The sequence below is a fragment of the Balaenoptera musculus genome, chromosome 15, assembly GCF_009873245.2.
Source record: "Balaenoptera musculus isolate JJ_BM4_2016_0621 chromosome 15, mBalMus1.pri.v3, whole genome shotgun sequence".
NCBI classification, from domain to species: domain Eukaryota; kingdom Metazoa; phylum Chordata; class Mammalia; order Artiodactyla; family Balaenopteridae; genus Balaenoptera; species Balaenoptera musculus.
Genome location: NC_045799.1, coordinates 36,660,757 through 36,676,759, shown reverse-complemented (window position 1 = coordinate 36,676,759; position 16,003 = coordinate 36,660,757). Strand labels below are relative to the sequence as shown.

Genomic DNA, 16,003 nt, shown 5'->3' with positions numbered 1-16,003 from the left:
GGAATAAATTACGTTACGGTTTTTTCCCTTTAAATTTTTATTTTAACTGATACAATGGTGAGAAGACAAAAAAGTACCTTTTTATTCAACATATACTTATTGGGTGATTTCTACATGCTTGCACATTGTTCTAGGCAATTAGGGATACAATAGTGAACAAAAAAGGCAGGGGTATGGCTTTGAAGGAGCTGACATTCTAGTGGGAGGAGGTAAATAAGTAGAGTCGGCCCTCTGTATTCTCGGGTTCTGCATCCTCATTGAATCCTTGGATGGGGAACCCAAGATACAGAGGGCCAACTTTACTGTGCCGTTTTATATAAGGGACTTGAGCATCCACGGATTTTGGTATCCACAGGGGTCCTGGAACTAATCACCCCCAGATACCAAGGGATGATTGTAAATCAGTGCAAAGGAAACTGGCAGCCATTTATAATGTTTATAAACATGATAAACAGGTTAATGAGGTAGAGAATGAATAAAGGGCTACTTCTGTTTGAGTATCAGAGAAGACCACTCAGAGAATTTTGAGTTGAATGATGGAAAAGAGCCAGCATGGTAAAAGTTTGAAGATAGGACCTTGCATATGCTGTGAACCAGGATCCAGACAGATATGTTCAAGGCTCGGTTGGAAAGGAGGCCTTTATTGCTTTGAGAGGGTATTTGGAGAAGCATGATGTAGAGAAGAAGTTGGACAGACTTTAGACATGGAAAAGTATCTTGATTGTACTCCAATGAAGGTAGAAGCCATTGGAGAGATATTAGAGAAGTGAATTTATATTATATTTTTAAAAGGACATCCTGCTTTATTTAGCTAAGGGGTAGGGGGCTCAGTAATAGTGGAAAACAGGGTGCCATCACCTAGGCGAGAGATGATGATGAGTTGGCTTAGGGACCTGGCATGGGGGATAGATGGATTTAAAATAGATTTTGGATCTCCTTCAACCAGATGAAACTAGATAATCATCAATGCTCTTTATGAATCCCCAAACATAATTCTAATTGTCATATGTAAGGTATGCTCTCATTTGTGTTTTAATGTACCGTAGTCAACTGGTAATTTTTTTGCTGTTTCAAAGAACAACTTATGATGTATATATTGGTGGCTTCTGAAACTGAGAGGGGGTTGATGTCACACTGTGAAAAGACATAAAATTCTGCCCTGAAATCTCATGATCAAGGCAGGTTATCTTGCAACACTTTGAGACTTGAGCCTCCCAGACGTTTTTGCAACAACTCTCTTCCTTGCTACATGGTTCCTGACTTCTGAGAACAGTGTTACATGAGCAACAGAGAGGTAGCTCATGTGAAGGGTACCCTTCTGGATGAGAAATGAGTTTTTAAAGGACTAGTAGCTTAGGTTAGTCAAGCATAACTTGAAGACTAAAACTTTCATACTGGATTATTCCTAGGTGGAACATTAAAGGAAAAATGAAAATACTACTTAAAATTGGTGCTTTAAAAAGACAAGAATATGTGGGCTTCCCTGGTGGCGCAGTGGTTGAGAATCTGCCTGCCGGCGCAGGGGACATGGGTTTGAGCCCTGGTCTGGGAAGATCCCACATGCCGCAGAGCGACTAGGCCCGTGAGCCACAATTGCTGAGCCTGCGCGTCTGGAGCCTGTGCTCTGCAACAAGAGAGGCCACGATAGTGAGAGGCCCATGCACCGCGATGAAGAGTGGCCCCCACTTGCCGCAACTAGAGAAAGCCCTCGCACAGAAACGAAGACCCAACACAGCCATAAATAAATAAATAAATAAATAAAGTAAGAACTGCTAGGAATGATTAGCAATAATCTGAACCTGGTAAGCTTTAAAAAAAAAAAAAAAAAAAGACAAGAATATGTAAGGGATTAATTTCCAAAATATACAAACAGCTCCTACAGTTCAATATCAAAAGAACAAACAACCCAATCCAAAAAATGGGCAGAAGACCTAAACAGACATTTCTCCGAAGAAGACATACAGATGGCCAACAGGCACATGAAAATATGCTCAACATCGTTAATTATTAGAGAAATGCAAATCAAAAACAATAAGGTACCACCTCATACCAGTCAGAATGGCCATCATCAAAAAGTCTACAAATAGTAAATGCTGGAGAGGGTGTGGAGAAAAGGGAACCCTCTTACACTGCTGGCAGGAATGTAAATTAATACAGCCACTATGGAAAACAATATGGAGGTTCCTTAAAAAACTAAAAATAGAACTATCATATGACCCTGAAATTCCACTCCTGGGCATATATCCAGAGAAAACCATAATTCAAAAAGATACATGCAACCCAATGTTCATTGCAGTACTATTTACAATAGCCAAGACATGGAAGCAACCTAAATGTCCATCGACAGATTAATGGGTAAAGAAGATATATATACAATGGATATTACTCAACCATAAAAGAAAGAAATAATTCCATTTGCAGCAACATGGATGGACCTAGAGATTATCACACTAAGTGAAGTAAGTCAGACAGAGAAAGGCAAATATCATATGATATCACTTATATATGGAATCTAAAAAAATAATAGAAGTGAACTTATTTACAAAATAGAAACAGACTCACAGACAGAAAGCAAACTTATGGTTACCAAAGGGGGAAGGAGGGGGAGAGGGATAAATTAGGAGTTTGGGATTAACACATACATACTACTATATATAAAACAGATAAACAACAAGGACCTACTGTATAACACAGGCAACTATATTCAATATCTTGTAATAACCTATAATGGAAAATAATCTGAAAAAGAATATATATATAATATACACACACATATATGCATGTATGTATAACTGAATCATTTTGCTGTACATGTGAAACATTGTAAATCAACTATACTTCAATTAAAAAAAAAGATAGGAATATGTGGATTCAAGCAATGTTTGCCAGAGAAACTAATGCTCCCCGCAGATGGGGCTTCATGTGTTGGAGTGTGTGACCATTGAGCAAAGCTCACAGGGGGTTGGTGGGAGGAAAATGAATTATGCGGTTACCTTGGCAGGTGGGTCCAAGATTTCAAACCCACAACCACTGTTGGAGCATGGACCGACCTCGCGTCTGTGTTTGGAAGGGTTTTCATGAAATGGAAACCCAGCCAAACAGCACTTTAAGAGCTCAGCAAAGTACTGAGCCCAGCTTTCCAAGAATCATAACTTTCGGAAACGGTTCTATATTTGTGTGCTGTAGACCCTTCCTTCCTTCACTCCAAACCCCTATCAAAAGGCTTTAGTTGTCAGAAAAGAGCCTCAGTCAGCAGTTATATAGTGTCAGATAATTGTAAAGCCTCTTGAGATGCCACAAAGTATACACATAAAGGCAAAGAATAGGGTCCAGCAGGAGAAAGCAAGCTCAGCAAACATCTGAGAGGACTGAGACTTCCAGGTACAGCCCCCACTCCATCATACAGGGTGTACTTTGTCTTCTGATCATGAACCACCAAGATACATGTGTCTCAGAGGAGCCAAGGCTCAAACTCACTGAGGGGTATTTTATATTCCACAACTCAGGTAGCCAAAAGCAGACTTTGCAAACAGGTAAACAGGTGCAAACCATCAATCTGTACAGTTTCAAGAAACAGTATAGACAAGCTGGTACAGGATGCCTGGGGCGGGTTTTGACTTTTAACAACACATTATAAATCACTAGCTAATGCATTTCACCTCTGTCTTGGCCAAGAATCAATACCATGGTTTCAGGTGCCCTTCAAGATGAGCACAGAGTTACCCAAGATTAACTACAAGTTAACTCTGTCCTCATATACTCAGAGAATTGAGCCATGATGAAAACATCCAAGAAGACTAAAGACGGCACACCAAATTCTGTGCTTGGTTTTGTCATCACTGGGCTGGATACAACTCTTTGATTAGCTGGAGAGATCATTAAAAGGCTAGGCTTTCAATTGGAAGTCAGAATTCCTGGAAGAAGTGGTTAGATTCTGAAGCAATAAGGGTAAAATAAAACTAAGAGTAATATTGTTTTAAGTTGATTTCCATAGAATCAGATGGTGATTCTAAATTTGGATACTGGTGTGTATTCAGGGGTGATGCTAGTATACCTTTGTAGGGGAGTAGTGATGTGAGATGGGGAAGAGAAGAAAGAAAAGGTGCTTTATCACTGCTGTTACCAAGGCACACAATCTCACTAGGCAATTCTGGGATACAGTATAGAACATACCTTGGATTTATCCTAACCAAGGGCAAGAAAATTGGGATACGTAGCCACCTTCTTGCATCTGCCGTGGTTGAGGGCTGCTCCTCTGGGTGGGAGTGAGGGGTGTTAACTCCCTGGCATTTGTGGCCTGCAATGTATGTGGACCAAGGAAGCCCTCAGGCAAAGAGTTCCAGGTGTTTCCATTGGAAGCCACCATCAGATCAGCATGCATAGAAATGATGATGCCAAGGGGTTATGGATGGAGCATCTACAGTTTCTCCTGCAAGACGTGACAACAGTGATGATGATCATGATCCTATTAACAGACCATAGATCATATTAATTAATCATATTTGCTGAGTAACTCTAAGCCATGTACTATATAGTAAATGCTTTATGAACATTTTATCATTTAATTATTTGTTGAACACTCACTCTGTGCCAGGTTGGGGGCAGAGGGAATATATATCTTATCACCACAGTCCTGCAGCATATACATTATTCTAGCCTTCAGTTTATACATGGGCAGATAAAGTTGAGTGAGGTTAACCAAAATCTCTGGAGTAACACATATAGGAAACAGAGTTGGGATTCAAATTCTGGTTTGTCTGCCTCCAAAACAATCCCTTGACCATCATTATAATCCTTAATTAATTAATTAATCATTGGTGTTTTTCTGACACCCATTTATTGAAAAGTTGGCAGGTGCTATTAGGTTTGGGGATACAGAATAAAAATTGCTCCTGTTTTCAAAGAGCTGGAACATTTGTGGAAGAGAAACACAAGAAACTATGTAGTGATATAAGGGGCTTTGATGGAAGTATGTTGCAGCTATTAAATAGGATCAAGAAAGAATATACGATGTTGCCACATAACAAATAACTCCATAACTTAGTAGCTTAAGACGATAAGCAGTATTATTGCTCACAAGTCTATGGTTGACTTGAGGACTTCTGATCTGGGCTAGGTTTGGCTGATCTCAGCTAGATTTGCTCACTTGTCTGCAATTAGCTAACTGGTTGGCTAGGGGTTGGATAGTCTGAGATGGCTTCACTCGCATTTCTGGTAATTGATTGGAAGTAGCTGGGGTAACTCAGCTCTCCAGCAGGCTAGCCCAGGCTCAGTCATGTGGGCTGAGGAAGGTTTAAGAGAATGAATGAAAGTGTGCAAGGTTTCTTGAGGCCTAGGCTCAAGAACTTCTGCCTCATTATATAGACCAAAGCAAATCACAAAGCCAGCACAAATTTAAGGGGTGTGGAAATAGATCCGACCTCTTGGTGAGAAGAGCTTCAAAGTCACATACAGGAAGGGAGATTGCAATTTACCAAGAGCAGAAACATCTAGATTGAAACATACAAGGTGAGTAGGTGTTCCTCAGCCAAAATAAAGAAGGAAGCAAATTTAAGACAAGGATTGTAGTATGTGCTTAAAGGCACAAAAAAAGATATCCCATGATGCTGTCAGGTAATTTGGAAGTGAAGGCGTACAAGGGTGAGGGCAAGAGAAGGGCGAAGAATTGCACACAGAAGGGAGCAAGATTAAAGACTAGAAATACTTAAAATGTACCAGAATTCAGGAAGACGAAAGTTAACTTGCAGGCAGAATAATAGGATTTGTATTTATTTCAAAGAGAGAGAGGGAGGGAGGAAGGAATAAAGGAAGGAAATACTTTGATTGGTGATTGGAGAAAAAGGTGAGGTTCAGAGTGGGCCTGAATGTAAGAAAATTTCAGTGTAAAACTGTGTTTGTGGCTTCAGGGAGGTAATGCAGTGATGCAGATTAGGTGATAGAATCTCCTCCTGTGATGCACCTTCTGTAAGCATCTTCTTCCTAAGCAAAATGAGTGAGTTTTAGTGGAAACTAATAAAGGATTTTTGGATTATGGTCCCAAACTGAAATTCCAAGGCTCTAGACTCTCCCAGGGTCAAGTTTCTGGGGCAGGTTAGGAACGTATTTACAGAGAAATCTGTGCATGTGTGTTTCGCTGGGATGTGTGTGTGTGAAATGGTAATTTTCAGTTCATGGATTTCTTCACTCTGAGACTAAATGGTATAAATTAAACAGCAGCCCGATTCTGCAGTTTTCCCTAAGCTTTTATTGTTCTCCTGGACCTGTGGGGTTTTTTTTTGTTTGTTTTGTTTTTTGTTTTTTTAAAAGATAAATTTTTTTTAATTTTTATTTATTTAATTTATGGCTGCGTTGGGTCTTCGTTTCTGTGCGAGAGCTTTCTCTAGTTATGGCAAGCGGGGGCCACTCTTCATCGTGGTGCGCGGGCCTCTCGCTGTCGCGGAGCACAGGCTCCAGACGCGCAGGCTCAGTAATTGTGGCTCATGGGCCTAGCTGCTCTGCGGCGTGTGGGATCTTCCCAGACCAGGGCTCGAACCCCTGTCCCCTGCATTGGCAGGCAGATTCTCAACCACTGCGCCACCAGGGAAGCCCTGGACCTGTGTTTTAAGTGTAGTTTTAAGTGTAGTGCTCGCCCAAGTGACCAGGTGCAGCCAATTCTAAGTGAGGCTTAACAGGCTGACATTAGCATCCCCAGCTCCTTGGAGGCAGAATGGGAACTTGACTGCAGAAATACATGCTGGCAAGACCCATGAATGGAGAGTCCGGAGCCAAAATGCCCACCCACCCTCATTGGCTTGGGAAATGCATTACATTCATTCTTCTCTCCCAGATACTATTGTTAATCCATTGTTCTCTATTTCTAAAAAAGTGAGATAAAGATGGATTTTTTAAAAAAGAGGTAAAATAAGCAGAAAATAACATAGCCAAAAAGGAAATAAATAACACCATTAAAGCTGACAACAAAGATACAAAATCCAGTGAACATTCTCTGGGGATGTAATAACTGATTAATTTATTTTTCTTTGGGGAGAAGGGAGCCTCCCATTCCATTTCCTCATCTCCCCTCCAGAGGTAACCACTATCCTAAATTTGTCTACCATTCACCATTTTCTTGCTTAAGAAGAAATTAGACCAAACATGAATATATCTCTATGAAATATATTTTTGCTTCCTTTTGAGCTTTATAATAGTCTCATAGTCATATAGTCTACAGATTTGCTCAGTTTATCTAAAGGTTGTTTCTAAGATTCATTCATATTGTTACATGTAGCTGTAGTTCATTTTCACAGCTAAAAAATATTACATTGTGTGAATATGTTACAATTTATTCTCTCGTAGATTGACACTGCTATTATTTCCATTTTCTGCTGTTATGAAAATGATATTATGATCAGTTTTATATATCTCCTGGTGCTTGTGCAAGAGCTGTTTAGGGTTACATACATAGAAATAGGTTGCTAGGATGTAAGATATACTGGTGACCCGTCATCCCAGTTTGCCTGGAACTGTGGAGTTTCCTAAGATGCAGGCTTTCCAGCGTTAAAACCAGGATTGGCATGAGTGGCCGCCTTAAATATGTATGTGTTCAACTTTATGACATGATACTAAACTCTTTCCCAAAGAGATGGTAGCAATTTACACTCCTGACCAGCACAGCAGTAAATGAGAATTCCCCTGGAGACCCAATCTCCCCATGCTTGGTGTTCTCAAGATCTTAATTTTTGCCACTCAGTTGAGTGGCAAATTGTGTCTACCATGATTTGAGTTCCCTGTTTACTAATGAGCTTCAGATCTTTTCATGTTTTGCTCTCCATTTGTGTTATTTCTTCTATGAAATGTCTCCCACATCTTTTTCCTGTTGGTTGTTTTGTCAGCCACACCTTAGGCACCTCTGCGTATTCTCTTGGTTTTACCACCACCTGGAAAAGGGTTTGTCACAGTAGCATTAATGATGTTTTGGGCTGAATAATTCTTGTTGGTGGGGGACTGTCCTGTGCATTGTAGTATGTTTAAAGTTATCCTTGGTCTCTACTCATGAGATGCCAATAGGTTCTCCCATTTGTGACGACAACAAAAATGTCTCTAGACATAAAATATCTCTAGTCAAATGTCACCCTGGGGGACAAAATTGTACCTGGCTGAAAAGCACTGAACTATATCCTTAGTAGCTTGCTCCTGGGGGAGAGAGAAGTAGCAAGGCAGATAAATTCCCTCTCCATGTGTCTCTCTGGTGGCCTATTCCATGGCGTATGTCCCTGTACAGCATGTTTAGAGGTTTCCCATGTCCCTTAGCAGATGCATTTGCTGAGCTCCTGACTGTGTTTCTTCATGGTTTATGGTAATGTGGTGGCCAGGACAGTAACGTAGGACTTTGTCTTACTTCATATCTTTCCCTGCCTCATTTCTTTTCTCCTTTCTCTCCTATCTTGGGATTGCATATTCTGATTAAGGTATTAGTGCTTGTCCCTAGGAAACTGAACTAAAACAAGTGGTTGTAGAAAGGATACCCTGTGGATAGGATTTGGGAATTGGATCACTAACCCGTCTGAAAGCAACAGGGACCACATTTTTGTGTAGTAATTGGAGTGAAAATTAACCCTGGTATACAGCAGCATCACGATTATTTAAGCATTCACCTGTAGTAAATTGAGATAAGACTTAGGTAGTGGTCAAGTGTTGAGATATCTAATAGCTACAACATGCGATAATAATTATACAGATTGTGGAATAAGGTGACTACTTTTTACCTGCCAAAAAAAAAGTTAGGCTGAGGGTAGTTAATTGCCAACTTGCCAATTTAAGACACATACTGAAGCCAGAGGGCATCTATGACAGCTTTCAAGGAGGCTTATCTTTGGCCATTGTGATGAAATTCAGACCCAGGATCTGACTATTAAGTCAGCAGAGCTGTAAAGGAGACTAAATAGACAGCTTTGTAAAGTCTCCTATTTCACACTCAGGGCCCTGACGAGGATTCTGAGACCTGGGATGAGTTCATTTGGGTGGATGAGCTTGAGAACCTTGAACTTCTGAATTTCCCTAGACCATTTTGTAAGACAGGAGCAGTCCATTCTCCCTTGACGGAGAAGAACAACCTTTCCCACCAAATGGCTATACAGGGACATCCCCTGAAGCCTCCTAAGATGATTCTCATTCTTCTTAAGATCTTTCTCTGCCACTCCTCATTGCCTCCAAGCTGCTAACTAGAGTATAGTCTCAACAGAGAAGTACCAGCCTTTCTACAGGAAGAAGTAGCATACCCACTGAAAAACTGAAGTATCTAACTGATATGCACTCTCAGAACCAAGGAAACCCACATGAAAGCAAACTTTGAGTGTATGTTGGGGAGGGTGAAACCCACATGGAGCTGGAACAGGGAGGATTTATTGATATAGGGGCACTCACTAACTCAAGATTCAGTCTTTTGTCAAGGTCTCTTGAAGCTGGTCCTAATGGCTTTCTACAATGGTTCTTTGAAGGCTGTTTGCTCTGAGGGCAAATGAGGAGAAAAGTCCACAACTTCTTTGACCCTGTCTTTTTTTTCCCCTCACATTTTATTTTATTTTAAAATTTTAATTTAATTTTTAATTTATATTGTAGTATAGTTGATTTACAATGTTGTGTTAGTTTCAGGTATACAGCAAAGTGGTTTAGGTATACATATACGTATATTCATTCTTTTTCCATATAGGCTATTACAGAATATTGAGTAGAGTTCCCTGTGCTCTACAGTAGGTCCTTGTTGATTATTTATTTTATATATAGTAGCATGTATATGTTAATCCCAAACTCCTAATTTTTCCCTCCCTCCCCCCAACCTTTCCCCTTTGGTAACCATAAGTTTGATTTCTAAGTCTGTGAGTCTGTTTCTGTTTGTAAATAAGTTCATTTGTGTAATTTTTTTAGATTCCACACATAAGTGATATCATATGATATTTGTCTTTCTCTGTCTTACTTCACTTAGTATGATAATCTCTAGGTCCATCCATGTTGCTGCAAATGGCATTATTTCTTTTATGGCTGAGTAATATTCCATTGTATTAATATATATGTACCACATCTTCTTTATCCATTCCTCTGTCGATGGACATTTAGGTTGCTTCCATGTCTTGGCTATTGTAAATAGTGCTGCAGTGAACATTGTGGTGCACATATCTTTTTGAATTATGGTTTTCTTCGGATATATGCCCAGGAGTGGGATTGCAGGATCATATGGTAGTTTGACCCTGTCTTCATAAAGAGTCAGATAGCTTAGCAAAGGGGGAAGTTAGAATGGATACAAAGATGGTTTTAGGTACCATCTGAGAACCTGTCACTTGACTATATTTCTTACTGACTGAGAGAGCCCAGAGGATACTCCCTTTACGAAGACAGTAAGTATTCTCTGCAGAAGGGTGCTGGCATCTTCCAGAAGCTCTCTGGAGGTTGTCATCTAAGCCTGGCTTCTAGGTTGATGTGCTGGGAAGCTGTCTAGGAGTTGAGCTTCCTAATATCACTGGGATGATGGATGATGGGACCCAGAATAACAGAGTGTGTGTAGCAGCACTTACTGTAAGTGGCAAGGTGGACTTAACTACCATCCTGGGCAGCAAAATTAAAGTTCTAGGGTGCCTTGAACTACAGGGATATGACAGTGGCTAAGAGAGCCTGGAAATCTTTGGGACAAAATAATTGGACAGCTGACTGGGATGCTGCACAATTTGGAAAATCAGAAGAAAGTTCAAGAAAATATGACCCATGGAATATCATGGTCCCTTACCAAGTTTCCACCTATAATTCAGTTCACAGATGGCAAAGAAATTATGACAGTCAACTAACTCACACTCATCTTTGTTCCATTTTTAATTGTTTTCACATTTTTTACATAACTATTTTGTATTTATCCACTGATTCTAAAACATGAAGTACAAGGGTGCTGGAAGCCAGCTTGTTCTTTTGTCAACTGTTATTTTTGGTGATATTTCTCCTTGTGTGGTTAAGTAATAGTTGATTATCAATGTTCGTATATAAGAATCCTCTGGGCCTAAATCAGGGATGTTTTCCTAGGGAGAGTGTTGCTTTGCTTCTACTAAGGCAGGAACAACTTTAGCCTCTCCCAAAGCACCATTCTAGGTTCTGTCTCACAGGCTTAACTGCCCTCCCTTTCCTGTTCAAAGGGCCTAAGGCTTGGTCTCCAGATCCATGTTGTTATCATGTTTGCTTAGGGCTATCCTGTCTTTTGCATTAGTTTATTCTCTATATAGATTCTCAGATTTCATTTCTGTCACTTCTTTGGGGGGTGGGCAGGGGGTGCTCAGATATTTCCTTTACTATCTAGTGAGCCTAGCAACATTTTGTCATTTTTAAATTGTATCCAGGAGACATCTGTATTTTAGCACAAGGAACCTTCAGATTTATCTAGACTGCAAAAGGAAATCACTCTGGCTCCCACTAACATCATTGACATCACGAAAATGACTAAATGCAGTTAGCAACTGCCCAGTGCACCAAGCATGATGGAATTGGGTTTGGTCCAGGAAGTATTTATTTTTTATTGTATTTTATTTATTTATTTATTTTTGGTTGCATTGGGTTTTTGTTGCTGTGTGTGGCTTTCTCTAGTTGCGGTGAGTGGGGGCTACTCTTTGTTACCGTGCGCCGGCTTCTCATTGCGGTGGCTTCTCTTGTTGTGGAACACAGGCTCTAGATGCGTGGGCTTCAGTAGTTGTGACTCACGGGCTCTAGAGTGCAGGCTCAGTAGCTGTGGCACAGGGGTTTAGTTGCTCCATTGCATGTGGGATCTTCCCGAACCAGGGCTCGAACCCGTGTCCCCTGCACTGGCAGGCGGATTCTTAACCACTGCACCACCAGGGAAGCCCTGGTCCAGGAAGTATTTAATTGAATGGATCAGAGGGGCTGCTTCTCTCATTGGTTGTCAAATATCCTCCCACATGGCTAACAGATGTTGATCAGAAGACTGGCCTGTGGTTGGACATCCTGAGTGAAGTTTCTCTGCGCAGAAGAAGCAAGGACAGCTGTCTCTCCTCTCTACCCATTTCATCTTCTACATTTAAGACACAGATTCAACGTATTCTGAGCTATTCCTCTTATTTCAGCCATTATTTTTGGAACAAGGTTAGTATATAATACTTTTAGAAAGATTTTTGGACACATGAAAAGACAAATTTTTAATTGTCCAAAACACTCTCATCAACAGGGAATTGCCAAATCCATGTACTCTAACGGAGAGAAGCGTGGATGGATTTGACTGACAGGTCATAGGGTGGAGCAGGGTTCTCATGCTTACACAGACCAGGCAGTTAACAAGCAGTAGGTGGTGATGGCCCTTTGTAAACAGGGGGACGTGTGCCTGTCTGATTGCAGGGACCCACACTTAACTCCTGTCTGTCGTTGCTCTTTGGGAATGGGGCCAAGTCTACCAGATGTTCCAATTTTTTTTGTTTGTTTTTGGCTGCACTGTGCGGCATGTGGGATCTTAGTTCACGGTCCAGAGATCGAACCCGCACCCCCTGCGATGGAAGTGGGAGGCTTAACCACTGGGCCACCAGAGAAGTCCCCAGGTGTTCCAATTTTTTAAGAGAAGTTTGAAAACTGGAGTCTTCTGATACGAGCTCTCCCAAGTTTTAAACATTGGTTTATTAAAAACAAACGCAAATATGCAAACCACAAAGAACCTGATTGTGCAGGGAAACAAAACACATTTGTAGCAACTGACAAACTGAATTTCTTCTGCAGACAAGTTCAAATTTACAGCATGTAGATTGAGATAACTTTCAAAATGTAAATCCTATCTGCGTGGCAATTTGATTATTTTGTATCAAGGAAAATAACTACTTTTTGTCCAATTTATTTTTGCTTTGCTTGCTTGATTTTCTGCTTAGGATTTTCCCCCTAGTAAAATTTAAAAGCCTAGTGGATGCTCTGTCAACTAAAGCTGCACACATGCAAAGATCTTGTGTATGAGAGAGAGAGAGAGAAACATGGAAACAACTCAGAATCTCAACAAAGCTACACTAACTGGAAATAAGCCAAATGTTCAACAAGAAAATTATAAAAAAAAAAAAAAACAAAAAATACTTGGTTTGTTCATGCAATGGAATGCTGTGCAACCATGCAAAGATCACACTATTGATCCACACAATAACATGGATGAATCTTACAGACAGTATGTTGAACAAAAGGAGCCAGACACAACAAAGGGTGATGTGTGATTCCATTTACATGGAGTTCAAGAACAGGCACAACTAATCAACAGCGATAGAACTCAACAATTAGTTTATGGTGATAGAACTTTGGAGGGCACACAGGAGCCTTCTAGGGCATTAGTAACGGTCTATCTCATGACCCAGGGAGTGGTTATATAGCTGTAAACAGTTGAGATTTCTGCATTCTGTGTGCAATAAAAAGTAAATAAGTAACTAAATGGGCAGCAATGGTTGGTAATTGAGTTAACTTTATGGTTTTGTAGCTCAAGGATAACCTCTGAGTAATTTGAAGGAGTTTTCCATGGATCCCTGTTTTCACAGGCATGAGAGGGCTGGAGCTTGAAGGCTAATTTTTCCCATTGCTCTCCCACACGAGATGTCAGCATGGCAAATACATGTGTGTAGAGGTGAAGGTCATGTGCGTCCCCATGTTGATGACAGTCCAGTTTTTCCAAGTCCTCCAGGTTCCCCACCTATGAGATACGACTTCCTTTAGCCATCATAGACACTTAGAGTTTTCTATAAAACCTACCAAGCTTGAGGAAGTAGCACTTTGGGGGGCATTCCTTGTGACCAGTGAGCCCCTATCTTATCCTGCAGAACCCTAGTCTCTGCACATAAAAAACAAATACATAGCAGAGTAACCTTCTCCCCTCACTCACAAGCTTAATATTTATTTAAAGTTTCCTAAGGAATACACTCAGGGGAGGAAAATATGCACCCCTATTTCTCTGCTACTAGAAATCTGAGTCACCATACAGATTGTCTCTCCTGCCTCAGGGACTGGTAAGTGAGGTCCCAACAGGAAGCTATTGGAAGGGACCTAAAAGAGCCCAGCGTATTTTCTTTGGCATCTCTTCTTTAAGGCAGAAAGTGGGCCAAGGAGAAAGAGTCTGCGATAAAAACCAAAGGAATAACTGAAGAACTGGGAGCATACACTGAGCCCTTAGCCAGGAAGGGCTTCTGATGACATAATTAAGACTGTGGATTCCAAACACATGTGTAGGTAGTAGTTGTTTATTGCAGCTCATTGCTTATATGACATGAAATGCAGGAAGGAGCCTGAGATCTGGTCAAAAGTGCAGGGGATGCAGAGAAGGATGCTGTGTCATTCACAGCCTACAGCTGTTGTTCTCACCTGCATCCCTAAGGACTTTGTTCCTAATTGAAAGTTTCAGTTATATCCACACATGATACTCAAAAGCATCAAACAACTCAGAATCTCTTTAAAGCACTTAACCTGCTTCTCTGTAATGTAAGAAAGATAGGAAAAATTGGAAAATGGTCTTAGTCTTAACTTCCAATTATCACTATTATTATTTTTTTTAAAGGCAAACTAAATCTCATTACAGTAAACTTCATGGGAAATTTGGCATCTCATTCCTTGGAATTTTCATTTGGCAAAACCAAAGATACCTGACTTGGGAGTCAGGTGCCCTCAGTCGTTTTTAGTTGCATCCCTTACAGGCTGCAATGCAGCCTTGAGCTGACTTCTTAACCTCTCTGAGCACTGAGGGAAGCAAAGTTAAAACACTTAGAGTGTCTGTTCCCTAAGTTCAGTGTGAAAGAAAATGAAAGGCACCTAGGAAAGTGTAAAATGTAAGGTGGATGGAAGGTATGATCATTATTACCCCTATGGCTTAGAAAGTATACCAAATGTCATGTCTGTAAACATTCCTTGGATGAACTAATGTTTCATTTTTATTGGGAGGTGAAGTGAGTGTCTTTTGGTGTGGAAGGGTAAGTAAAGAGCATGTATTTTAATGGGGAAAAAGGAGATGTACAATTATAACAGAAAATATTGGGTATTATTCTAACTCTTGTCTCATTCTGGCTGGCCAAATGGTATTACCTCCATGGAATTGTTTTTCTAATTTCTAAAATAGGAATACCAGTATCTGCTACCCTGATCTACTTAAGAAGAGTGTTGTAAATATCAAAGGAAATCATATGTGTAAAAGGGATTCAAAAGTACAAAATAAGAGAGTGTACAGTGGAGGGTTTATACCACTTTTCTGTTCTCTTCTCAGAAAGGTTTCTAAGCAATATGTTGAGGGTTCTGAGAAGATTAATCAAGCCATCTATCCCACTTACCACACTGTCTGAATGTTTTCTTCTCTTGCAAATCCCAATAAATACAGTAACTAGCAAAGGCATTGCATGTGTCAGATTCATTGTGATGGTCAAACGGTTCTCACATCATGGGCTGTTGGCAAGAACTTGGCGGCACTTTGTGGCCAATGTTTTACTGTCTTAGTGTTGGCCATAAGTTGGGAAAACATGTAATAATTTATTGTCCAAACGAGGACTGGTTTGAGTGTAAAAAAGGAGAGCTGTTAATGATGCTAGGACAACAGTAGTAAACTAGGACTGTTCTGGCCCGAAAAGAATATTATTTAAAAGCTTCCCTTTTAAATCAAGTCATAATTTTGTTTAATATGCTCTATGCACTAATCTAGATGTGGGAAAGATTTTTTAAAAAAACAAAACTAAGTGAATGCCGTGGTTCTAGCCTTCAGGAAGCCAGAGCCTATATGGCAGGAAACAGCTTATGAAAGACAATGATGCAAAAAGAATAACTGAAAGGCATCATGTTTGCAAGTGTTGGATTGAATATGGTGGAAATTTGGACACTTACACAACTTTGAGTTTCTGGGGAGCCTTTCTAGGAGGGGAAGCTTTAACTGGGTGGAAAAGACTGGTTGGGATCTCAGTAGATGTGGAGAAAGCATAGTGGGAGGCCTTCTAGGGAAGTAGAGCACCTGGATCAACATAAAAATGGATGGGTTTCCCTGGCTGCA

The 16,003-nt window shown here is 40.4% G+C and overlaps 1 protein-coding gene across 1 annotated transcript in view; it reads left to right on the top strand.

Moving 5' to 3' along the window:
- Positions 1–16,003, top strand: part of PAK5 (p21 (RAC1) activated kinase 5) — a 314,636-nt gene that overhangs the window by 140,456 nt on the left and 158,177 nt on the right. The gene's annotated exons all lie outside the window — the stretch shown is intronic.